Consider the following 26,329-nt stretch of genomic DNA (forward strand, 5'->3'; position numbering starts at 1 on the left):
AACAAAGACCCAACGCAGCCAAAAATAAGTAAATTTTTAAAAAATTATTAAAAAAAAATCTTCCAACAAACAAAAGTCCAGGACTGGATGCCTTCACAGGTTAATTCTAAAAAACATTTAGAGAAGAGCTAACACCCATCCTTCTCAAACTCTTCCAAAAAACTGCAGAGGAAGGAATACTCCCAAACTCATTCTACGAGGCCACCATCATCCCGATACCAAAACCAGACAGAGATACTACAAAAAAAGAAAATTACTTACCAATATTACTGATGAGTATAGATGCAAAAATCCTCAACAAAATAATAGCAAACAGAATCCAACAACACATTAAAAGGATCATACCCCATGATCAAGTGGGATTTATCCCAGGGAGGCAAGGATTCTTCAATATACACAAATCAATCAATGTGATACACCATATTAACAAACTGAAGGAGAAAAACCATATGATCATCTCAATAGATGCAGAAAATGCTTTTTGACAAAATTCAACACCCATTTATGATAAAAACTCTCCAGGAAGCGGGCATGGAGGGAACCTACCTCAACATAATAAAGGTCATAAATGACAAACCCACAGCAAACATCATTCTCAGTGGTGAAAAACTGAAAGCATTTCCTCTGCGATCAGGAACAAGACAAGGATGTCCACTCTCACCACTATTAATCAACATAGGTTTGGAAATCCTAGACATGGCAGTCAGAGAAGAAAAAGAAATAAAAGGAGTACAAATTGGAAAAGAAGAAGTAAAACTGTCACTGTTTGCAGATGACATGATACTATACGTAGAGAATCCTAAAGATGCCACCAGAAAACTACTAGAGCTAACCAATGAATTTGGTAGGGTTGCAGGATACAAAACTAATGCACAGAGATCTCTTGCATTCCTATACACTAACAATGAAAGATCAGAAAGAGAAATTAAGGAAACAATCCCATTCACCACTGCAACAAAACAAATAAAATACCTAGGAATAAACCTACCTAAGGAGGTAAAAGACCTGTACTCAGAAAACTATAAGACACTCATGAAAGAAATCAAAAGTGACAAACAGATGGAGAGATATACCATGTTCTTGGATTGGAAGAATCAACATTGTGAAAATGACTATACTACCCAAAGCAATCTACAGATTCAATGCAATCCCTATCAAATAACCAGTGGCATTTTTTACAGAACTAGAATAAAAAATCTTAATATTTGTATGGAGACATAAAAGGACCCAAATAGCCAAAGCAATCTTGAGGGAAGAAAACAGAGCTGGAGGAATCAGACTCCCTGACTTCATACTATACTACAAAGCTACAGTAATCAAAACAATACAGTACTGGCACAAAAACAGAAATATAGATCAATGGAACAGGATAGAAAGCCCAGAGATATACCCACACACCTATGGTCAACTAATCCACAACAAAGGAGGTAAGGCTATACAATGGAGAAAAGACAGTCTCTCCAATAAGTGGTGCTGGGAAAACTGGACAGCTACATGTAAAAGAATGAAATTACAACACTCCCTAACACCATACACAAAAACAAACTCCAAATGGATTAGAGACCTAAATGTAAGACCAGACACTATAAAACTCTTAGAGGAAAACATAGGAAGAACACTGCTTGACATCAATCACAGCAAGATCTTTTTTGATCCACCTCCTAGGGTAATGGAAATAAAAACAAAAATAAACAAATGGGAACTAATGAAACTTAAAAGCTTTTGCAAAGCAAAGGAAGCTACAAACAAGACAAAAAGACAACCCTCAGAATGGGAGAAAATATTTGCAAACGAATCAATGGACAAAGGATTAATCTCCAAAATATATAAACAGCTCATGCAGCTCAATATTTAAGAAACAAACAACCCAATCAAAAAATGGGCAGAAGACCTAAATAGACATTTCTCCAAAGAAGACATACAGATGGCCAAGAAGCACATGAAAAGCTGCTCAACATTACTAATTATTAGAGAAATGCAAATCAAAACTACAATGAGGGGGCTTCCCTGGTGGCACAGTGGTTGAGAATCTGCCTGCCAATGCAGGGGACACAGGTTCGAGCCCTGGTCTGGGAAGATTCCACATGCCACGGAGCAACTAGGCCCATGAGCCACAACTACTGAGCCTGTGCGTCTGGAGCTTGCGCTCCACAACAAGAGAGGCCACAACAGTGAGAGGCCCGCGCACCGTGATGGAAGAGTGGTCCCCACTCGCGGCAACTGGAGAAAGCCCTCACACAGAGATGAAGACCCAACACAGCCCAAAATAAATTAATTAATTAATTAAAAAAAAAAAAAACTACAATGAGGTATCGCCTCACACCAGTTAGAATGGGCATCATGAGAAAATCTACAAACAACAAATGCTGGAGAGGGTGTGGAGAAAAGGGAACCCTCTTGCACTGTTGGTAGGAATGTAAATTGATACAGCCACTATGGAGAACAGTATGGAGGTTCTTTAAAAAACTAAGAATAGAATTACCATGTGACCCAGCAATCCCACTACTGGGCATATCCCCAGAGAAAACCATAATTCAAAAAGACACATGCACCCCAATATTCACTGCAGCACTATTTACAATACCCAGGACATGGAAGCAACCTAAATGCCCATTGAAAGACGCATGGATAAAGAAGATGTGGCACATATTTACAATGGAATATTACTCAGCCATAAAAAGGAATGAAATTGAGTCATTTGCAGAGATGTGGATGGACGTAGAGAAAGACTGTCATACAGAGTGAAGCAAGTCAGAAAGAGAAAAACAAATATTATATATTAACGCATGTATGTGGAATATAGAAAAATGGTACAGATGAACCAGTTTGCAAGGCAGAAATAGAGACACAGATGTAGAGAACAAACGTATGGACACCAAGGGGGGAAAGTGGCAATGGCGAGTGGTGGTGGTGGTGTGATGAATTGGGCGATTGGGATTGACATGTATACACTGATGTGTATAAAATAGATAACTAATAAGAACCTGCTGTATAAAAACTAAATAAATAAAATTTAAAAAATAAATAAAAGAAAGCCAATGCTTTTCCCAGAGTTCATCCTTAGCCTATGTAGACAGATCTTTTCAGCTAATAAAAGCTAAGCTGTCACTGCCAAAGCAGATGACCAAATCCTGCCCCCAAAATTGGGTATGCTCACTGCAAAGAATATAAAAAGAAGAGAAATGATGTTTCAGCAGAATTTTGTTCCTTAATAGCACAGCAGGACAGACTAAAATCATTCAGCTAATAGCACACTATATTAGACGTTAAAAATAAATGAACTGAAGTTCCTGTTTTCAAGATCTCTCCCTTTAGCCTCAGCTTCGTTGAAAATACACAAAGAAGCTTTTAAGGGAACTTCTTATGGTCCTACTGTTTATTCATATTTTCTCCCAGAGACCCATTTCTTTTCCCAGAGTGGAAATTTTCTCTATTTCTTAGATTAATGCCCTATTGATAAGATAGACTCTAAAGAGTAATAGATATTGTTAACAGGTTACTGACGGTGGCCAATTTTTAAAATTAACTGTGGAACATCCCTGGTGGCGCAGCGGTTGAGAGTCTGCCTGCCAGTGCGGGGGACACAGGTTTGATCCCTGCTTTGGGAATATTCCACACGCCGTGGAGCAACCGGGTCCGTGAGCCACAACTACTAAGCCCGTGTGCTACAACTACTGAAGTCCGCGTGCCTAGAGCCTGTGCTCTGCAACGAGAAGCCACCACAATGAGAAGCCCGCGCACCGCAGTGAAGGGTAGCCCCGCTCACCACGACTAGAGAAAGCCCGCGCGCAGCAATGAAGCCCCCAAGCAGCCAAAAATAAATAAACTTTTAAAAAATTAATTAAATTAAAATTAACTGTATAGAGGGAAGAAAATTATAATAAAACCCACCACTTTTAAGTGCACAATTTCATGAGTTTTGACAAATCTGTAAGGGTGTGTAACAATCACCAAAATCATACTAAACATTTCCAACAAGCCTGGAAGTTCCTGTGTTGTCCCTCTTTGCAGCCAACTCTCTTCCCCTAGTTCCTGGCCCCTGATCTGTTTATCACCATAGTTCTGCTTTCTCTAAAGGTTCATATAAATGGAATCACACAGTATGTATCTTATTTCTGGCTTATTTATATTAGTATAATGTTTTTGAAAGAAATTGTTCATGTTGTTACTTCTACCAGGAATTCATGCCTTTTTCCTTTTTATTACTGTGGACAAAAAAAGAAAAAGAAAAAAAGGTTGCCTACCATTTCAGCAAACAGCAATGTTGCCCACCAGCAAACCATCAGCCACTGCAGCCACCGCCCCCTCAACACCCCCCCAGTCCCCCAACAGTGCACCCTGAGGTGGAGAAAAACAGGATATGGGCCCTAGACAGTTAAGCTGTATATCAAAGGAATAATTTCAATGAGTCCAGACTTTGCATCTTCCCACACATAGAAAAGTACTAAAATCATTAACTTGAGATGTCTGTTTTTTAGCAGTAATCTTTTGATGTTCAACTACATCTGTATGTTTGTTTCAGCAAAAACTCCTCTATATCCTGGTTTCTCCCTTACCTCTTTGGAACAGGTCCTCAGAGCTATCTAAGGTGCTGTCTCTCAGGTTGCAGTCCTCAGAAAGGGCACTGAATAAAACATAATTCTCAGCTTCTAGGTTGTGCACTTTTTAAAATCAGTTGACATTGCTAAGTAGTATTCCATTGTATGGCTATACCACGATCACAATTTGTTTATCAATTCACCAGTTAATAAACATTTGGTTACTTTTTGGTTTTAGTTATTATAAGTACAGCTACTGAAACCAAGCAGGGCCCTATGGAGCCCCTGGGCATGGAAGCATTTCTGTGTCCCCTGTTCCTTGTTTGTAGGGAACAGACTCTAGCCTCCAAGACCTTCCCTGAGTTCCTAAGGGTAGATTCCAACAGTTGCTAATCAGGGAAGGAAGGGGGTGCAGAGTCAAGGGAGGAACAGTCAAGAAACAGTGGTGCAGCCTGCTTGGAGCAGAGTCCTGGTTCTGCCTCAAGGGACACACATAACAATATCTTTAAGCTCTTCTGTAGAACTAAAACACCCACAAAATGCAAGATGTTCCAGAGAGAAGATCACAAGTTTGATAACCTCAAAGCTCAACAGAAGAGCACATGAGGCTAGATTGAAGGAGTATAGGACCTGCACACACCCTGATCCTTATCAGCAACCCCACCCTTGAACTACTGCTATAGAACTCCTCACCAAATCCTCCCAGGTGGGGACCAGCCTTCTGCGTTCCCCTCTGCCTGGCAAAGCAATAAAGCTATTCTTTTTTATTTCACCCAAAATGTCTCCAGGATTCAATTTGGCACCAGAGCACAGAGGCCGAGATTTTGGCATCACTACATTGAAAATTCAAGCACAAGACTTTGGGTAGGCATGTGTTTTCACGGGTCATATAGTAAATGTATTTTTAACTTTATATGAAAATTTTATATTACATGCCGGTGCCTATTTCTGAATAACAGATTTGCTTCGATTGCTCAGTTAAAAGGAAAAAGCCCCTATCTGTAACAATTCAAATTACTGACACCACTGAATAATACAGATCACTGACAGGGGTAAGAATGGATTCATCTATTACTATTGAGCATTCATTAAGCATGTGTACTCTATTTTAAAGACATGGCAAACAGAGCTCACAGTCTGGTGAAGGAAGTTACACTGTTCCAGGATGACTATGATTATCTGTTGTGGGAAGTAAAATTAAATATTTTAGACCCCTGCTCCTCAGAGTGTGGTCCACAAACCAGCAGTGGTTTGAAACCAAGCCCGACCCTGTGGGTCCCTCCCTGGTACAAAACCTTTCTGTGTCCCCCATTTGTTTGTAGGAAATAGGCTTCATTCTGCCTCCTAGACCTTCCCTGAGTTCCAAAGGGCAGATTCAAACAGTTGCTAATTAGGGAAGGGAGGGAATGCGGAGACAAGGGAGGAGCAGTCAAGAAACAACAGTGCAGACTTGGGGCAGGGTCCTGGTTCCTCTTCAAGGAATATACACAACAATATATCTTTGAATTCTTCTGCAGGAACTAAGGCCCCCACCCAGGTGGAGGATGGTAACTTCAGGCTGAGCACAAGAGTCCTGGAGCACCACCCTGTTACCTCACCAACCAATCAGAAGAAATTCACACACCCTGCAGCCCTCACCCCAAATTTTGCCTATTAAAAACTTCTCCCCCAAAACCACTGGAGAGTTCGGGGTTTTTGAACACAAGGACCTGTTCTCCTTGCTTGGCCCTGCAATAAACCTTTCTCTGCTCCAAACTCTGACACTTCGGTTTATTTGGCCTCACAGTGCGTTAGGCACGAGAACTTGCATTTGGTAACAGTATTGGCATCACCTGGGAACTTGGTAGAGCTGCAGAGTCTCAGCTCCACCCCTTGATCTACTGAGTCAAATGTGCCTTTTAACAAGATCCCCAGGTGATCTGTGTGTTTGAGAAGCACTGCTGGAGAAGGTCAGAAGAAAGAGGAATCACAGCCCATGGAGAGGATCAGGGCTCCACAAAAAACAGTTGTTGAGAGGAAGTGAAAGCTCATTCTAAGTTCCATGCTACCTCTTTTAAGAGTCTTTTGGGCTTGAATTTTTAAAATTTCCAATCAACAAAATTTTCCCTGAACAAACTAGTGAGACTCTCTTTGAAAATAAGTGGCTTTCAGAAAAATTTCCATCATCATTCTAGGGGATATTTGTGGTCTCTCTGTAAATTCCCTGGATATTTTCATTCCTATATTGTTTACAGCCTTATCCTTTCACCTTCCATCTACTACCAGTATCACCACTGCTATTTTTGAGAGAAAATATACAGATTACATCTACGTGACACACACTTCATCCTGCATCGCCTTCTGATTCACCTAAAAGGGCCAACTGAATCACCACTCACTCACAACATTTCCCATTATTGCTATTCACACCTGGGACCCAGGAATTACAGATCTTAGAGCTGGAAAGACTGCAAGAGTTCAGGGCATTTAGACAGAGTAAGGTCTTATGTCACCACATTACAGAAGAAGCAGACAGGATTTAGAAAAAAGTAAAAACTTGCCAAAGGTGACCTCACTCATAAGTAGCAGAGTAGGCAGTGCAGGAGAACATTTTTACGTGGATTTTCCTCCAGCATGATTCCAGGCTCATCATGGGTATACAACAATAACCCACTAGTCTTCATTTCACTCCAATCCTCTCAAATCTCTATGGTTTTCAATTCCTGAAACACCCCTCGGGTGACACTGCGTCTCACGACTGCTGCCTGAGCTTCTAAATCTTTCTCTTCCTCCTTGGCACACCTAAATACAGGTGTTCTCAAGCGCTTATCTTTTTTTTTTTTTTTTTGCGGTGCGCGGGCGTCTCACTGTTGTGGCCTCTCCCGCTGCGGAGCACAGGCTCCGGACGCGCAGGCTCAGCGGCCATGGCTCACGGGCCCAGCCGCTCCGCGGCATGTGGGATCTTCCCGGACCGGGGCACGGACCCGTGTCCCCTCCATCGGCAGGCGGACTCTCAACCACTGCGCCACCAGGGAAGCCCTCAAGCTCTTATCTTAATCCTATTTCCTAAACCCATGTTCTCATTACTTCTCAGCTACTAGCAATGATCTCTAATCTATCTTGCGTTTAAATCAGCCCATGTGCTGCACCGGCATAAACTCCTCAAAGCAAGCCCGGCTCTCATTTTGTCATCCACCCCACAGGAAAACCTTCAGTGTTATCCCATTGTCTGCCAAATACACATAAAATCACTCAGCCTGGCATTTAAGACTTCTTTAATTTGGCCCTTCGATCTTCCTTCTCATCTTCTTCATGTAATTTCTTCTCTGCAGGTAGCAGCGCAATTAGGTGTTAAGGTTGTCTGCTTGGCAATCAGACACCCTGGGTTTGAGTCTCAGCTTTACCTCTGTCTAGATGTATGACCCTAGGAAGTTTCTTAACCTCTTTATACCTCACCTGTAAAATGGGAATAAAGATAGTACCTAATAGAGCTATTTAAGTTGTAAATATAAAGCACTTAGAAAAATGTCTGGCACGTGGTAAGGACTCTCCTAATCTTGTTTTTAATTCTTCTTTTAAAACTAATAAAGTATAAGCTGCCCATACACCAAGGCTTCAATAAAAGACAAACTTCAGGGGACTTCCCTGGTGGCACAGTGGTTAAGAATCTGCCTGCCAATGCAGGGGACATGGGTTCGAGCCTTGGTCCAGGAAGATCCCATATGCTGCAGAGCAACTAAGCTGGTGTGCCACAACTACTGAGCCTGCGCTGTGAGACACAACTACTGAGCCCACGTGCCTAGAGCCCGTGCTCTGCAACAAGAGAAGCCACCGCAATGAGAAGCCCGCACACTGCAACCAAGAGTAGCCCCTGCTCACCACGACTAGAAAAAGCCCGCGTGCAGCAATGAAGACCCAATGCAGCCAAAAATAAATAAATAAATTTATTTTAAAAACAAAAAACAGAACTAACTTCATAACATCCTGGTAAAGATACTGAAGAATTCATGACAGTGTACAATAAGAGCCAAAAAAAAAAAAAGAAAGAAAATTAAGCTTCCATTACTACGCTAGCTATTATTTCTCCACATTTATTTAAACATTTCAAAGTATCTGTGATAGGAAGGCTTACCCATCTGCTTCTAAATGTAAAACAAAAGGCATTCAAGATAATAGTAATTCATTAGCAAAACTCATCTTAGACCCTATTTCTGGCTATAGAAGCCATACCTTCCTATGCTTTTCATAATAAAACTGCTCTGAGTCCTAGTAAAACCAAACAACCTAGGTTTGTAATCAGCATATCAAATTTATGTCTTGAAGCAAGAAAGAAAATCAAGAACTTTACAAATAATCTGAGTTGGCAAATAGTTTTCACCTTACACTCTGATTTGGATCCATTAAAATGTTGAGAAGGGGCTTCCCTAGTGGCGCAGTGGTTGAGAGTCCGCCTGCCGATGAAGGGGACACAGGTTCATGCCCCGGTCCGGGAGGATCCCACATGCTGCAGAGCGGCTGGGCCCGTGAGCCACGGCCGCTGGGCCTGCGCGTCCGGAGCCTGTGCTCCGCAACGGGAGAGGACACAGCAATGAGAGGCCCACGTGCCGCAAAAAAAAAAAATGTTGAGAAGGATTCAAATATGGTACTCTAGGCTCAGAAGCAAATGCCAGGGTCAGTCAGCAACATCTAACAAGTTAACGATGAAGAGTTGAATACCTGTTAGCCCTAGACTAGAGAATGGAGGAAGAAGAAAAAACAGTGCAACCGACGGCAATACAACTAGGTTAAATTTTCTGAACACTTATGTGACGAAACTTTTCTAAATGCTCTTCGTATATAATTCTTTTAATCCTCAAAATGATCCCTTAAGAAAGGTCATTCCTATCATACAGATGAAGACACTAAAGCACAAAGAAGTTATAATGTACCCAAGGATACCCAAGTAGTAAGTGATGGAGCTGGGATTTGAACCCAGGCACATACCAGAATCCATGCTCTTCACCATTAGGCTATAAGGACTCAAAATATTTCCATATTCTTGACGCAAGCAGATGTATAGATTGACAGGAAAGGCAGTTCCAGAAATCTCCAAGATGATTATAGCCCAGATTTCCTTCAATTAAGATGTTTCTGGCAGTAAGAAACCTGAAGATCCAGCCTTACCTTCAGCCTACATTCACAGTGCTCAAAAGTTCTGCAAGACCAGTGCCTCAGGACACTAGGGAAGGACTTTGAATCCACTCAAAATCTTGGTATGAACAATGAAGAGCTCAAGAGATTCCCAAGGACTAAATCCCAAAACCACTGTAAATGCCCAGATGTACCAACAGTACTAAAGCATAATACTGTAAGTCAATAAGTGTCCTTCATAAAATGATTTCCAAACAAAGCAGTTGCTAGTAGTAACTAGTAGTTTCTAGTAACTAGCAGTAGCTAGCAGTAACAAATTTGCTAGTAGAATAACTGTTCTCTGATGAACCTCAACAAATCAGAAAGGCTATGGATTCATGGGTAAAACATAGAGCTAATTCCTAGAAGACATTTGAGCTCCAGAGCTTTCTCAGAATGAATTTATAAATAGGTGTAAATTTGTACATGGGATTCCAGGCATAGTAAGGAGAATATACACACAAATTATATTAAGGTACTTCAATGAAATTATTACTAATTGTAGCATTAAAGACAGAGAGGGAACTAGAATTCGTTCTAACAACACTGGTTAACAGCACTTGCTACAATAGTTGTGATGCATGTAACGTTCTAGTTGTAACTTCAGTTTACTTACTCTTTCACTTCCATGTTGTTTTAGAACAGTCCCAAAAAGGCCCATTTAGACTGAGAATGAAAATAATAATGAAAACTTTCATAGCTCAATTTTGGGATATGCTAAAGAGTCACTGGTTACCTAATATGTAGTTTCATAGGCCCTCTGGTCACCTGTTAAACTAGTAAGAGATAAATTAACAGGCAGCTGTATACAAAGAAGGAGAGGGTAAAGTCACCTGCCAGAGGGAAACACTGTATAAAAATATTTCAAGTGTTCCAACTTAACAGCTAGGAAGTCTGAGAAGACAGTCCTGTTGCCTTTGCTTACCTACTCTTTTAGGGGTCTGTTCCCAAAGGCCCTCTGTCCCCTGAGGATGTAGAATGTGGTAAGGGTGCCGGAGGCCCAGGAGGCTGCTGCTAAATTCTTGGAGCCTCTCCACTAGAAATTATCCAAGACAAAAAGGTCGTGCTGCTTCTTCACTTGTAAGTGCTGAAATAAAACACAAAGGTAGCATGCTTATAAGGATGGTTCGGCTACCCGAGAAAAATCTTAAGCCATTAAAAAAAACTTTGAATGAAAATACTACTTTAGTAAACTCACTACTGGCCCGTCCCAAAATGCTCTGCAGGGTGATGTAATTACCAAAAACAAAACAAAAACAAAAATCCAACAGCAAAACCGGCTGCATATATTACATGACTGTAGCCCATGACTGGTTATGCATGCGATCCAGCTTAGTCTCCTTGAAAAAAATAACATATCCAGCTCAATTAATCCAGAACAACCCGGTAATGAAAGAACCATCTGTCTTCTTTTTCAGCTTCTCTCCACACGTACACACAGCTTTATTGTTCAATGCAGAGTTGAGAGAAGGAGCTGCTGGAAAACCTTCTGAAGAGGAAAGGGAGGGAGAGAGACAGGAGAATGTGGAGGAAGGTCAAGAAGAACAAAAATATCCAGAAGGAAGTGAGGGGAAAGGAAGTGTGACAAGTTAGAACAGCAACTACTTTAACAATGTGCCATGGGCTACTTTCTCCAAAAAATTTTGAAAAAAAAAATCTCAAATGCTCCTGCTATAGCTTTTCTTACACAAGACTAAATAATCCTGATACAAAAACAAACAAAACAAACAAAACTGCATGCTCTGTATTTCTTGGGTTAGTAGAAAGTGTCATTTAAAAAAAAAATTTTAGGAAACAAATATCAAAAAACAAAACCAACAAAAATATGGCCAATATTTTATTTCAGAACCCACTGACGAACTGATGTCCTACAATAAGAAAGTGATTATGCTTAATTAAGAAAATCATAGATCGGGCTTCCCTGGTGGCGCAGTGGTTGGGAGTCCGCCTGCCGATGCAGGGGACACGGGTTCGTGCCCCGGTCTGGGAGAATCCCACGTGCCACGGAGCGGCTGGGCCCGTGAGCCATGGCTGCTAGGCCTGCGCGTCCGGGGCCTGTGCTCCGCAGCGGGAGAGACCACAACAGTGAGAGGCCCACATACCAGAAAAAAAAAAAAAAAAGAAATCAGTTGATGTGCTGAATTGTGGATTACAGGGGACTTTTTTTCTTAAAAGTTTAAAATTTATGGAGAAACAGAAAATGCTTATTTTCATATATCTCTATATGCATATATATCTATATGCAGCATATATCTGTATATGCTGACTGACCCCGGCATTTGAAGTGCTAAGCAGTTGTTGCATTTAGAAACTAGAAGAAAGGCAAAGCGGTGCTCTTTAGTGGCAATTATTATAATTAGAAGTCTCCACCACAAGACAGAATTTTGAACCTAAGGAAATTATGGGTAATGATAAAGTTGAGCCTCAAAATCATTCTCCCTAAATGTATAGAAAGTACAACTCCTGGGTTCCTATGATCTTCAACCTACTACTAGCTACTACCAGCTGGAGTAAAGGAGCAATCACAAATTTGAAATGGAAAGGTTAGTAAAGAAACCCCAAACAATGTCACACCAGGAACAACTAGAGGGATGGGGATTTAGTTACACCTGGAGAAGCTTAAATCAAGGAAGGAAAACAAAAATGGCTATGCTCATGTCTGTATGGCCTTCATGAAAAAGAGGCATTAGCCTGGTACTGAATGCTACAGGGAGTTAAGCCAAGGCCAGTGAATGCAATATTCAAGGACTCTGAGCTCCACACGGAAGAAGTTGCTTAGGTTGCCTAAAGATAATACAGGTTCCATTGCTGGATAACGAGTCATTTGTTACTGAAGATAACTCTGTTTTAAAAACCACTTGGAAAAAATTAATTAATTAAAACCACTTGGGAGGGCTTTGGATAGTAATGCTTAATAAACTTTAATGTCCATTAACATCACCTGAGCATCTTGTTAAAATGTAGCTCCTTATTCGGTAGGGCAGGTGGGGACTAAGAATATGCATTTCTAGCGAGTTCCCAGGTGGTGCCAATGCTGATGTAGCTTGGTTACAAGCATTAGAATGTTATTTAAACCAGTGTTTCCCAAAGTGCAATCTTCTAACCATATGGCTTCAAAAGTACTCCAACCCTGATTTGGGGGCAGATGATGAATAAATAGGTAAAGTAGTTATTAGCAGAATTGTGCAGGCACACACCTTCAAATTAAAAATAAAAAGGGTGTATGGTGGTATCTTCCAGTACCCCCCAGGTGAAACTTTTGAACAATAACTAATTTTGTCCAATTTTAAAGAATACATGTTTCATTTCAATTAAAAAAGGATTAAAAAATGATGCTTTTACTCCAAGCTTGGTAAATAACTGAAACCAAATAAGCGTGTCCTGATGAATGAATGAGTATATGCTCAGCATTAAAAATGCAGTTACTGGGCTTCCCTGGTGGCGCAGTGGTTGGGAATCTGCCTGCTAATGCAGGGGACATGGGTTCGAACCCTGGTCTGGGAGGATCCCACATGCCGCGGAGCGACTAGGCCCGTGAGCCACAACTACTGAGCCTGTGCATCTGGAGCCTGTGCTCCTCAACAAGAGAGGCCGCGATAGTGAGAGGCCCACGCACCGCGATGAAGAGTGGCCCCCGCTTGCCACACTGGAGAAAGCCCTTGCACAGAAATGAAGACCCAACACAGCAAAAATAAATAAATAAATAAATAAATCTGTTCTTTTAAAAAAAAAAAAAAATGCAGTTACTTATGATTTCAGTATACAATAGTTAACAGAGAAGTAGGATAAGACAAAATATGGCTATAAAGTAATTTTTCCCAGTGATTTGTTACAAAATCATTTGCCTCCAAAGGTGGCGAGGGTAGACTCCTAAGGCTACATTTGTAGTCTTCTTTTTCAACATAGGGCCTTGCATTATTTTCCTAGCCCTGAAATTTCACCTCCCCACCACCCCATCTGGGTCAAAAAATTCTTTCAATGCTTTGAAAGTTTCTTTCTTGTTCATATTTTGCTCAGCTCCCTACTTATCTCATAAATTTGGGCTTTTAATCAGTTCAAAATTCTGTGTGATGTCTTTCCTGGGGAAATATGATAATATCTGAACACACAGACCTTCCTCAAACTGTAAAGCCTTCTTAGGTTTCTCTCCCAGAGTAAATAAACCCACAACTAAGAAGGAACCAGTTTCCTGTCTTTCCTCCTACTCTGTAAGTTCTCCTTCCAAAGGGTTTACTGTTTTATAGTTTGCTTAAAAGTTATAAGTAACATTCCATCTGACTTACAAAAGCCCTTTTTTTCAAGCTACTTATTACATCAGTTTATTCTGAATGAACCTAGCTTATTCTGCTCCTTGAGACATATCATTTCCTGTTTGTTAATTCCTCTTTTGCTACTCTTAAAAAAGTCAGTTAGCTTGAGGGTAAAGGATCAGATGAGCATGTATCAAATCTTAAGATTAAAGCAATTGGAAATGTTCCTGCTTTCCACAGTAAATGAAAGTATGTGATGATACTTATGTTACTATCCATCAGATGACCCTCCAAAGTCAAATTACAAATATGATGTGAATCTTAATTTGGGGTATCTTCTAATTATTATTACAAATAAACCAGTACATGGGATACATATTTTTTAATTAAATCATATAGTCCTAGATTTACTTCCGAATACCAGCTAAATGAATCCTCTAGGCAAAGGGAGTCAATTCATTTCCTAGTAAAATTAACTCTGAAAGTTTTTACCTCTACTATAACTTTGCTGATTTAGTCAATAATTAATTTCCTAATGCCAGCCCTTGTCATAGGCACTGAAGATACAGAAGTGAAGAAGAAAAACAGTCTACAATCCAGGAGAGAAGCAGAAATTAGCAAGTAGTTTTATTACTATTAAGTAATAGTACTTAGAGTTATTACTATATAAGTAAGTATTAAATTACAATTGTGGTCTGACAAGAAACTTACCCAGGTGGGGAAGGACAGGGAGCTTCTCAGAGGAATTTGAGAAAATTCAGAGAACTCCTCTGAGAAGGAGTTAACCAGAAGAAATCAGGGTGGAAATGAAAAGCATCCCAGTCAGAAGAAACAGCATTTGCGAAGATTCTGAAGTGAAAATGAGAACAGTTCACCAGAAGAATTGAGGTTGCCAATAATAGGAGTAAGCATGAAAATGATAAGAGCTAATCTTTGTTGCATGCCCTACGACATGCATGAACTCATAGAACCCTCACAACAGTGCTGAGATGGGCCTGTTATTCTAATTTTGTAAATGAGGAAACTGAGAGGCTTAGAGAAGTTAACTTGTCCAAGGTCTCAAAGTTAGGTGTCAAACAAGGGGTTTGGCTAGGCAGTTGTAGGCAGTAATCTAGGCAGTAATCTAATAATTCAGATTATTCTGAATCTGTAAGCTATTCTAGCTTTCCAGGAGCCAGATCAACTTGGAGCTTTCCTCATCTTCAAGATTCATTCTGTCAATTTTCATTTTTCACAGAATAATATTGTGAAATATAGATGTATTGGAATAGCTTCAGTCCTATTCCCAGAGTCTTCATAAATGTATGGTTCCTAGGTTGGAATCTATCTCATTAGGAAATATTACATGGAATTTTTTCATTACAAAAATGTTAACAGGGACTTCCCTGGTGGCGCAGAGGTTAGGACCCCGTACTCCCAATGCAGGGGGCCTAGGTTCGATCCCTGGTCAGGGAACTAGATCCCACATGCATGCCTCAACTAAGAGTTTGCATGCCACAACTAAGGAGCCCGTGTGCCACAACTAAGGAGCAGGTGAGCCGCAACTAAGACCCAGCGCAACCAAATAAATAAATATTTTTTTTAAAAAACCCATTAACAGAAGTCCAAATGTTAATATAACAAATGCCCATGAACCCATTAACCAAAATAGCCATATCTTCTCAGGAATTTTTTTTTAATGGAGATTTATGTTCCCCTCCTTACCATGTTCCTCTTCTCTGAGAGGCAACCACTATCACAAATTTATCTACTTTTTATTCACACATGTGTACACACCCACATGCATTCAAAAACATTATGTGGTATGTAATATTGTTTAAAGTAATGTTTAACATTGACATAACAAATACATACTATTCTGAAATTTGCGTTTTTCACGCTACACTTTTGGTTTTGAGGTCCATCCATATTGAAGCATAAAGGTCTTGTTCATTCTTTTTAAGTTCTGTAGAGTATCCTATCAACCAAATATATCACAAAGCTTTCCATTCCCTACCAGAGACATTTAGGTTGTTTTCAGAGAACTGCTAATCTAAATGTCATTTTGGAGCAAAATCTTTTTTTTTCCAATCTAGAAAAAAGTTTACTAAGACAGTGAAACTTACAAATTGCTAGAAATACTTTAAAATTGAAATTTCACTTTTGCATAGAGTCTTTTTTCTAAAACATTAACTTTGATCATTCAAGTTGTTTAAAACTACGTAGATATTTAAAATACCATGACTCTCTGAAAACGGGAAGTTAATAGTATTAGTTAATAGTATTTTAAGTAAAAAAGTACATTTCTAGGTAAGGTGAATCTATGATCATCCTGTTGAAAACAAAACACACTGAAGAAAAAGTGGATGCTGAAAATAGCCTTCTTACAATCACTTTCTTTTTCTGATAACCACACTGACTAGGCAGAAAAGTTAGAGCATTTGAGCAAGTAGATAAACAAACCAAAGGTCTCTCTGGAATGCTTTGTTCAGTGTTTTGGCCAGAACATAATCCAAGGTACAACCCCACAGAAAGATAACTAAATTTCTCTTTAGAACTGAGGGATTGGGAAGTGCCTACTATGAGCCAGAGTCAATGCTAAATAAAGTGGACAATTAAGCAAAACAATGAAATGCCAGGTCTTTCACCCTGAAGTCTTTAGACCCATAAACAGTGTGACTATACACAATGATCTATCTACGTTAATGAAAATTTTTAGCTCAAGGACATTGTAACAAGGTTTATCATCCAGCATAAACTGAAGTCAAGTCTACGTCTATGGGTTTCCTATCCCTTTAGCATCATTTTCTATAAAGAATCTGAGAAAACCTCAAAAGGCAGATGTTTTAAAATATAGATAAATGTTTACTAATGGCTGCATTCTTTACACTATAAAACAACCTAGTCTCGGGAATCCCCTGGCAGTCCGGTTAGGTTAGGACTTGGCGCTTTCCCCGCCAAGACTGGGGTTCAATCCCTGGTTGGGGAACTAAGACCCTGCAAGGCGCAGCTCAGCCAAAAACAAAACTAAGCAAAACAAAACCTAGTCTAGAAGGAGCAAAGGAAATTTGAATAAGAGCATTCTCTTTGAAGGGAGGGGGAAGAAACATCTCTTCTCCTAGCAGATTTCCAAAGAATTGTACACCATCCCCAAGAAGGTGAATAAAAAAAGAAATCTGGGTTTCCATTGAAAGAAGTAACTCCAGTGCACTGGGGATCACAATGGAGTCAGACTGTTTGACTCCATGGTCACAATTAGCCAAATGTTTTAGCACATTCCACAGGCGAGAGTCAAGGAGATATCACTTCCTCTAGATCCCTGGTCTCCAGCCCAAGAAAACCCCCTCGGCTTAGGAAAACCTACCCAGGCTTCAGGAGGCAGCTCTGAACTCAACAGAAAATCATCCTACCAGTAGTTCAGTGAAATAACAGGCCAAGCAAATGGAGCAGCTCCATCATCCACTTGTCCATCTGTCCATCCATCCATCCAACACAGATACGTATTACTCATCCATCACATGGCACAAGATCTCAAGGAACAAGGACTGTCTGAGCTGACAACACAGATGCTCTAAAGGCAAGTCCATAAAAACATAGACGATTAAACATACCGAACGTAACATTTTGCCTAATTCTAACCTCTTACCTGTAGTTTCAAAGTGTACTCTCTTATTATTTTTCAATTAAATAATATGTATATTATAGAGAATACACAGAGAGAAGCCTAAAACATGCAACTTTTTTGCATTCTCCCTCAAAGGGCAAAACATATTGTATGAACAGCAGAAATTAGAGGTTGAGAGATTCTTAGCAAGAGAATAAGGAATCACCAATAAGCCAGGAACGAAAAGTTGAAATGCTTAAACTTTTGAAACTTCCCCATGTTTGTGATATTTTAAAATGTCTGGAGACTTCCCCAGTAGTTACTAGCAGTAAACAATGGCCTCTGAACAAAAAGCAGGGGCAGTTAAAAGGCACATGCACTCTGTAACCACCCTAGGCTACAGACGTATAAGGTGAAGGGAGAGTCTGTACTAAGAGCGTTTAAGACAAAAGCCACCAGAATCCCTAGGTCCTGAAGCAACAGTACAAAAGAACAAAGGAAGTGGCCTGAGTCTATGAAGTCACCCTGGGGACTTAACAACAGTCCCATCCTTATCATTCCCCTCACACCAGAAACTCAGCCCAGAATAAGAAATCGATAAGTTACTGTCAGGCAGTCTAAAACCAATCCTTTGCTGAAGAAAAAAATACTCCATCATCGAATAGGCTCTGCCTCGTTCGTTATTACTAACTAAAGCCTAATTGTTGAGCTGCTTTTTGATCTGAGGGCTTTTTTATTTTCTGAAACGAGAACCAGCCTTTGATATGCGTAAGTACAACAAAATGAAACCTTTATTTACAGCATGCCATACTATTGGAAATAGGGATTTCATTTAAAGAATAAAGTTCTTTTTGTTTCCTATCAGAGAGGATTGTGGATCAGAGGAACTGAGGACAACACTAGACGGAGACGGTGGCTCAGTCTGGGTCTGGGAGGATGGATTACAGACACCTCAGCAGAGACCCAGATACGCAATGGTGGGAAAGCAGAGAGGGCTGATTTACAAAGCTTGGTCTGGGGTATGTCAGGAAACCAAACTGATTCAGTCTGAAAATACTAGGGAAGAGCAGAGTGAAGAAATAAAGAAAAAGTCATACGAATGTAATGAAACCTTGTCTTCCACAACACAGTCGTGGAACAACCAGGGGCAAGACAGGGCACTCTGTGAGCTAGGACAGGAGCAGCTTCAAAAGGGTGTAACCAGGGCAATTCCACAACCAAGGATCAGGTGCACTCTGGGGGACAGAGAGAAGAGGGGTCAGGGCACCAGGCCTGCCGCAGATGCTCTGCATTCATTTTCTAGGGCTGCAACAACAAAGTACCACAAACAGGGTGGCTTACAATAACAGAAGTGTATTATCTCACAGTTCTGGAGGCTAGAAGTCCAGAATCTAAGTGTTGGCAGGGCCATGCTCCCTCTGAAACCTGTAGGGGAGAAACCTTCCTTGCCTCTTTCTAGTTTCTGGTGGTTTGCTAGCATTCCTTGGCATTCCCTGGTTTATAGATCATCACTCCAATCCACTGCCTTCACACAGTGCTCTCTGTCTGTCTTCACACAGATGCTTCTTATAAGGACACCAGTCACACTGGACTAAGGGTCCATCCAACTCCAGCATGACCTCATCTTAACTAATTACATCTGCAATGACCCTATTTTCGAATGAGTTCCCATTCTGAGGTACTGGGAGTTAGAACTTCAACGTGCCTTTTTAGGGAGACACAGTTGAACCTATAACACCCTTCTTGATGCCTAGTCCGTACTCTCAGCCAGAGGGACCCTGATGCTCTAGAGTCATTCAGAATACCTGGGTGTTAATTCAAATTAAAAGGAAAAAGAGGGTTTCCCTGGAGGCGCAGTGGTTGAGAGTCCGCCTGCCGATGCAGGGGACACGGGTTCGTGCCCCGGTCCGGGAAGATCCCACATGCCACGGAGCGGCTGGGTCCGTGAGCCATGGCCGCTGAGCTTGCGTGTCCGGAGCCTGTGCTCCGCAACGGGAGAGGCCACAAAAAAAAAAAGTCAGAATGGTGGTTACATTCAAGGAGGGGAGCAGTGACTGTGTGGGAGCACATGGTACACTCCTGGAGGGCAGGTAATGTTCTAGCTCTTCATCCAGAGGCACGTAGCGTGGGTGTGTTCACTGCGAGGAAACGTATCAAATTATACTTTGATGGTTTGTGTATTCCTCTGTATGTCCAATATATTTCCATAAGAACTTTACTTTAAAAAAGAGAGAGAGAGAGAGAGAAATTGGAGCTGTCCAAGAAATAGAGGTGTTGGCAGCCTAGGCAGAACCTCAGAAAAAGGCATTACCTGGGAGAAGCCCCAACCCAAGAGTTAGCTGCTCATCTGTGCTGGTTCAGACATTTGAGTGGTCAGTTTACCTGAGATGTTCAGCTCCCAGGAGCTGGTGTATAAATGGAAATGCCAAAGTAATTCACTTATAATGAGAAAAATATAAGAGCCAAGGAGTACATATAGTTAAACTGGAAGACTGACAACTTCTAGAGGCAAATCCCTGGGTGATAAGAAAAGTTGTTTGATAACCACAGACCTATAATAAGGATACATTCTTCCCTCAGTAGTGCTGGAAACGCAGTAAGACACTTTTTGATCTGCCCTCTGTTTTCCTAGCCTCCTTGCGGACCCCTCCCACACATTCCATTTTCAGGCTAATTACACCTCAAGTAAATTCCAGTGTTTTTTTTTCTTTCGCATCTAATTTTCTTCCGGGAATTTTACACTCTTATGTTTAGGGAGTTTTCAGTCCTATTGCTTAATTCCTAAGCAAGAGAAATCAACACCAAAAGACAGAGTTAAACTACACTGGACACCACTCAGACTTTGTAGAAAACATATTTCTGTAATAAAAACACATTAGATTTTCTAGAATTAAATATAATTCAGACATTTAACATCAGACATTGCATAAGCTCTAAATAACATATTGATGTATCAAACACTAACTGATGGGGCTTCCCTGGTGGCTCAGTGGTTAAGAATCTGCCTGCCAATGCAGGGGACACGGGTTCGAGCCCTGCTCCAAGAAGATCCCACATGCTATGGAGCAACTAAGCCCGTGCACCACAACTACTGAGCCTGCACTCTAGAGCCTGTGAGCCACAACTACTGAAGCCCGCACACCTAGAGCCCATGTTCCACAACAAGAGAAGCCACCACAATGAGAAGACTGCGCACTGCTATGAAGACCCAACACAACCAAAAATAAATAGAATAAAATAAATTAATTTAAAAAAAAAACAAACTGAATGTTGCCTTAAAAATGGGAGCGGGGAGGGCTTCCCTGGTGGCGCAGTGGTTTAGAATCTGCCTGCTAATGCAGGGGCATGGGTTCGAGCCCTGGTCTGGAAGGATCCCACATGCCACGAAGCAACTAGGCCCGTGAGCCACAACTACTGAGCCTGCGCGTCTGGAGCCTGTGCTCCACAACAAGAGAGGCCGTGATAGTGAGAGGCCTGTGCACCACGATGAAGAGTGGCCCCCGCTTGCCACAACTACAGAAAGCCCTCGCATAGAAACGAAGACCCAACACGGCAAAAATAATTAATTAATTCATTAATAAACTCCTACCCCCAACATCTTCTTTAAAAAAAAAAAGGGGGGGGACCTTGAAGATGGCGGAAGAGTAAGACGCGGAGATCGCCTTCCTCCCCACGGATACACCAGAAATACATCCACACGTGGAACAACTCCTACAGAACTCCTACTGAAGGCTGGCAGAAGACCTCAGACCTCCCAAAAGGCAAGAAACTCCCCACGTAACTGGGTAGGGCAAAAGAAAAAACAGAGACAAAAGAATAAGGACGGCACCTGCACCAGTGGGAGGGAGCTGTGAAGGAGGAAAAGTTTCCACACACTAGGAAGCCCCTCCGCGGGCGGAGACTGCGGGAGGCAGAGGGGGGAGTTTCGGGACCGCGGAGTAGTGCACAGCGACGGGTGCGGAGGGCAAAGCGGGGAGATTCCTGCACAGACGATCGGTGCTGACCGGCACTCACCAGCCCGAGTGGCTTGTCTGCTCACCCGCTGGGGCGGGCGGGGCTGCGAGCTGAGGCTCGGGTTTTGGTTTTGGACGGAGCTCAGGGAGAGGACTGGGGTTGGCGGCTTGAACATAGCCTGAAGGGGTTAGTGCACCACAAGTAGCCGGGAGGGAGTTCGGGGAAAAGCCTGCACCGGCCGAAGAGGCAAGAGACTTTTTCTTCCCTCTTTGTTTCCTGGTGCGCGAGGAGAGGGGTTTAAGAGCGCTGCTTAAAGGAACTCCAGAGACGGGCGCGAGCCGCGGCTAAAAGCGCGAACCCCAGAGACGGGCGCGAGCCGCGGCTGAGGGCGCGAGCCCCCGAGACGGGCGCGAGCCGTGGCTGAAAGCGCAAACCCCAGAGACGGGCGCGAGCCGCGGCTAAAACCGCGGACCCCAGACACGGGCGGGAGACGCTAAGGCTGCTGCTGCCGCCACCAAGGGGCCTGTGTGCGAGCACAGGTCACTCTCCACACCCCTCTTCCGCGGAGCCTGTGCAGCCCGCCACTGCCAGGTTCCCGGGGTCCAGGGACAACTTCCCCGGGAGTACGCACGGCGGGTCTCAGGCTGGTGCAACATCACGCCGGCCTCTGCCGCAACGTCACGCTGCCTCTGCAGCCGCAGGCCCGCCCCGCACGTAGTGCCCCTCCTACCCCCATCCCCCAACCCCCGGCCTGAGTGAGCCGGAGGCCCCGAATCAGCGGCTCCTTTAACCCCGTCCTGTCTGAGCGAAAAAACAGACGCCCTCCAGCGACCTACACGCAGAGGCAGGGCCAAATCCAAAGCTGAGCTCCTGTGAGCTGTGAGAACAAAGAAGAGAAAGGGAAATCTCTCCCAGCAGCCACAGAAGCAGCGGATTAAAGCTCCACAATCAACTTGATATACCCTGCATCTGTGGAATACCTGAATAGACAAGGAATGATCCCAAACTGAAGAGGTGGAATTTAGGAGCGAGATCTATGATTTTTTTCCCTTTTCCTCTTTTTGTGAATGTGTACGTGTATGCTTCTGTGTGAGATCCTGTCTGTATACTCTTGCTTCCACCATTTGTCCTAGGGCTCTATCCGTCCATGACTTTTTTTTAAAAATTCTTTTTCTTAATAATTAAGTTTAATTGTAATAACTTTATTATACTTTACCTTCGTTCTTTCTTTCTTTCCTTCCTTCCTTCCCTCCTTTAGACAACGAATCACCCCAAATTGAGGAGGTGGTCTCAGGGAGCAGGATTTATGATTTTTCCCCCTTTACCTCTTTTTGTGAAGGTGTATGTGTATGCTTCTGTGTAAGATTTTCTCTGTATAGCTTTGCTTCCAACATTTGTCCTAAGGTTCTATCCGTCCCTTTTTTTTTTTTTTCTAAATATTTTTTAATTCAATAACTATATTATACTTTATTTTATTTTTACTGTATCATCTTTCTTTCTGTCTTTTTTCCTTCTTTCCCTCCTTCCTTCCTTCCTTCCTCCCTCCCTCCCTCCCTCCTTTCTTTCCTTCTTTGCTTCTTTCTTCCTTCCTTTCCTCCTTTCCTTCTTTCTTTACTCATACTTCTACTAATTCTCCCTACTTTTTCTCCCTTTTATTCTGAGCTGTGTGGATGAAAGGCTCTTGGTGCTCCAGCCAGGAGTCAGGGCTCTGCCTCTGAGGTAGGAGAGCCAACTTCAGGACAAGGGTCAACAAGAGACCTCCCAGCTCCACATAATATTAAACGGTGGAAATATCCCAGAGACCTCCATCTTAACACCAGCACCCAGCTTCACTCAACGACCAGCAAGCCACAGTGCTGGACAACCTATGCCAAACAACTAGCAAAACAGGAACACAACCCCACCCATTAGCAGAGAGGCTGCCTAAAATCATAATAAGGCCACAGACACCCCAAAACACACCACCAGACGTGAACCTGCCCACTAGAGAGACAAGATCCAGCCTCATCCAGCACAACACAGGCACTAGTCCCCTCCACCAGGAAGCCTACACAACCCACTGAAACAACCTTAGCCACTGGAGACAGACATCAAAAACAACGGGAACTACGAAAGTGCAGCCTGCAAAAAGGAGACCCCAAACACAGTAAGATAAGCAAAATGAGAAGACAGAAAAACACACAGCAGATGAAGGAGCAAGATAAAAACCCACCAGACCTAACAAATGAAGAGGAAATAGGCAATCTACCTGAAAAAGAATTCAGAATAATGATAGTAAGGATGATCCGAAATCTTGGAAGTAGAATGGACAAAATGCAAGAAACAGTTAACAAGGACCTACAAGAACTAAAGATGAAACAAGCAACGATGAACAATGCAATAAATGAAATTAAAATCACTCTAGATAGGATCAATAGCAGAATAACTGAGGCAGAAGAACGGATAAGTGACCTGGAAGATAAAGTAGTGGAAATAACTACTGCAGAGCAGAATAAAGAAAAAAGAATGAAAAGAACTGAGGACAGTCTCAGAGACCTCTGGGACAACATGAAACGCACCAACATTCGAATTATAGGGGTTCCAGAAGAAGAAGAAAGAAAGAAAGGGACTGAGAAAATATTTGAAGAGATTACAGTTGAAAACTTCCCTAATATGGGAAAGGAAATAGTTAATCAAGTCCAGGAAGCACAGAGGGTCCCATACAGGATAAATACAAGGAGAAACACGCCAAGACACATATTAATCAAACTGTCAAAAATTAAATACAAAGAAAGCATATTAAAAGCAGCAAGGGAAAAACAACAAATAACACACAAGGGAATCCCCATAAGGTTAACAGCTGATCTCTCAGCAGAAACCCTACAAGCCAGAAGGGAGTGGCAGGACATACTGAAAGTGATGAAGGAGAATAGCCTGCAACCAAGACTACTCTACCCAGCAAGGATCTCATTCACATTTGATGGAGAAATTAAAACCTTTACAGACAAGCAAAAGCTGAGAGAGTTCAGCACCACCAAACCAGCTTTACAACAAATGCTAAAGGAACTTCTCTAGACACGAAACACAAGAGAAGGAAATGACCTATAGTAGCGAACCCAAAACAATATATAAAATGGAAATAGGAACATACATATCGATAATTACCTTAAATGTAAATGGACTAAATGCTCCCACCAAAAGACACAGATTGGCTGAATGGATACAAAAACAAGACCCTTATATATGCTGTCTACAAGAGACCCACTTCAGAACTAGAGACACATGCAGACTGAAAGTAAGGGGATGGAAAAAGATATTCCATGCAAATGGAAACCAAAAGAAAGCTGGAGTAGCAATTCTCATATCAGACAAAATAGACTTTAAAATAAGGACTATTAAAAGGGACAAAGAAGGACACTACATAATGATCAAGGGATCGATCCAAGAAGAAGATATAACAATTGTAAATATTTATGCACCCAACATAGGAGCACCTCAGTACATAAGGCAAATACTAACAACCATAAAAGGGGAGATCAACAGTAACACATTCATAGTAGGGGACTTTAACACCCCACTTTCACCCATGGACAGATCATCCAAAATGAAAATAAATAAGGAAACACAAGCTTTAAATGATACATTAAACAAGATGGACTTAATTGATATTTATAGGACACTCCATCCAAAAACAACAGAATACACATTTTTCTCAAGTGCTCATGGAACATTCTCCAGGATAGATCATATCTTGGGTCACAAATCAAGCCTTGGTAAATTTAAGAAAACTGAAATTGTATCAAGTATCTTTTCCGACCACAATGCCATGAGACTAGATATCAATTACAGGAAAAGATCTTTAAAAAATACAAACACATGGAGGCTAAACAATACACTACTTAATAATGAAGTGATCACTGAAGAAATCAAAGAGGAAATAAAAAAATACCTAGAAACAAATGACAATGGAGACACAACGACCCAAAACCTATGGGATGCAGCAAAAGCAGTTCTAAGGGGGAAGTTTATAGCAATACAAGCCCACCTTAAGAAGCAGGAAACATCTCGAATAAACAACCTAACCTTGCACCTCAAGCAATTAGAGAAAGAAGAACAAAAAAACCCCAAAGCTAGCAGAAGGAAAGAAATCATAAAAATCAGATCAGAAATAAATGAAAAAGAAATGAAGGAAACAATAGCAAAGATCAATAAAACTAAAAGCTGGTTCTTTGAGAAGATAAACAAAATAGATAAACCACTAGCCATACTCATCAAGAAAAAAAGGGAGAAGACTCAAATCAATAGAATTAGAAATGAAAAAGGAGAAGTAACAACTGACACTGCAGAAATAAAAAAAATCATGAGAGATTACTACAAGCAACTCTATGCCAATAAAATGGACAATCTGGAAGAAATGGACAAATTCTTAGAAATGCACAACCTGCCAAGACTGAATCAGGAAGAAATAGAAAATATGAACAGACCAATCACAAGCACTGAAATTGAAACTGTGATTAAAAACCTTCCAACAAACAAAAGCCCAGGACCAGATGGCTTCACAGGTGAATTCTATCAAACGTTTAGAGAAGAGCTAACACCTATCCTTCTCAAACTCTTCCAAAATATAGCAGAGGGAGGAACACTCCCAAATTCCTTCTACGAAGCCACCATCACCTTGATACCAAAACCAGACAAGGATGTCACAAAGAAAGAAAACTACAGGCCAATATCACTGATGAACATAGATGCAAAAATCCTCAACAAAATACTAGCAAACAGAATCCAACAGCACATTAAAAGGATCATACACCATGATCAAGTGGGGTTTATTCCAGGAATGCAAGGATTCTTCAATATACGCAAATCTATCAATGTGA

The 26,329-nt window shown here is 41.6% G+C and overlaps 1 protein-coding gene across 10 annotated transcripts in view; it reads right to left on the reverse strand.

Annotated features, from left to right (window-relative positions):
• Nucleotides 1-26,329, reverse strand: part of ST3GAL6 (ST3 beta-galactoside alpha-2,3-sialyltransferase 6) — a 107,192-nt gene that overhangs the window by 48,152 nt on the left and 32,711 nt on the right. For 4 of the 10 annotated variants that reach the window (XM_032629521.1, XM_032629522.1, XM_032629520.1 and 1 more), the window contains exon 2: nucleotides 10,612-10,773. The exons of 4 other annotated variants lie outside the window; for them this stretch is intronic. The gene's annotated coding sequence lies outside the window, so the exon portion shown is untranslated. Of the gene's footprint in view, nucleotides 1-261; nucleotides 281-10,611; nucleotides 10,774-26,329 lie in introns of those variants that run through there. 2 more of the 10 variants (XM_032629524.1, XM_032629528.1) reach the window with 2 other exon arrangements.

Source organism: Phocoena sinus, chromosome 4 (assembly GCF_008692025.1).
Source record: "Phocoena sinus isolate mPhoSin1 chromosome 4, mPhoSin1.pri, whole genome shotgun sequence".
Taxonomy (NCBI): domain Eukaryota; kingdom Metazoa; phylum Chordata; class Mammalia; order Artiodactyla; family Phocoenidae; genus Phocoena; species Phocoena sinus.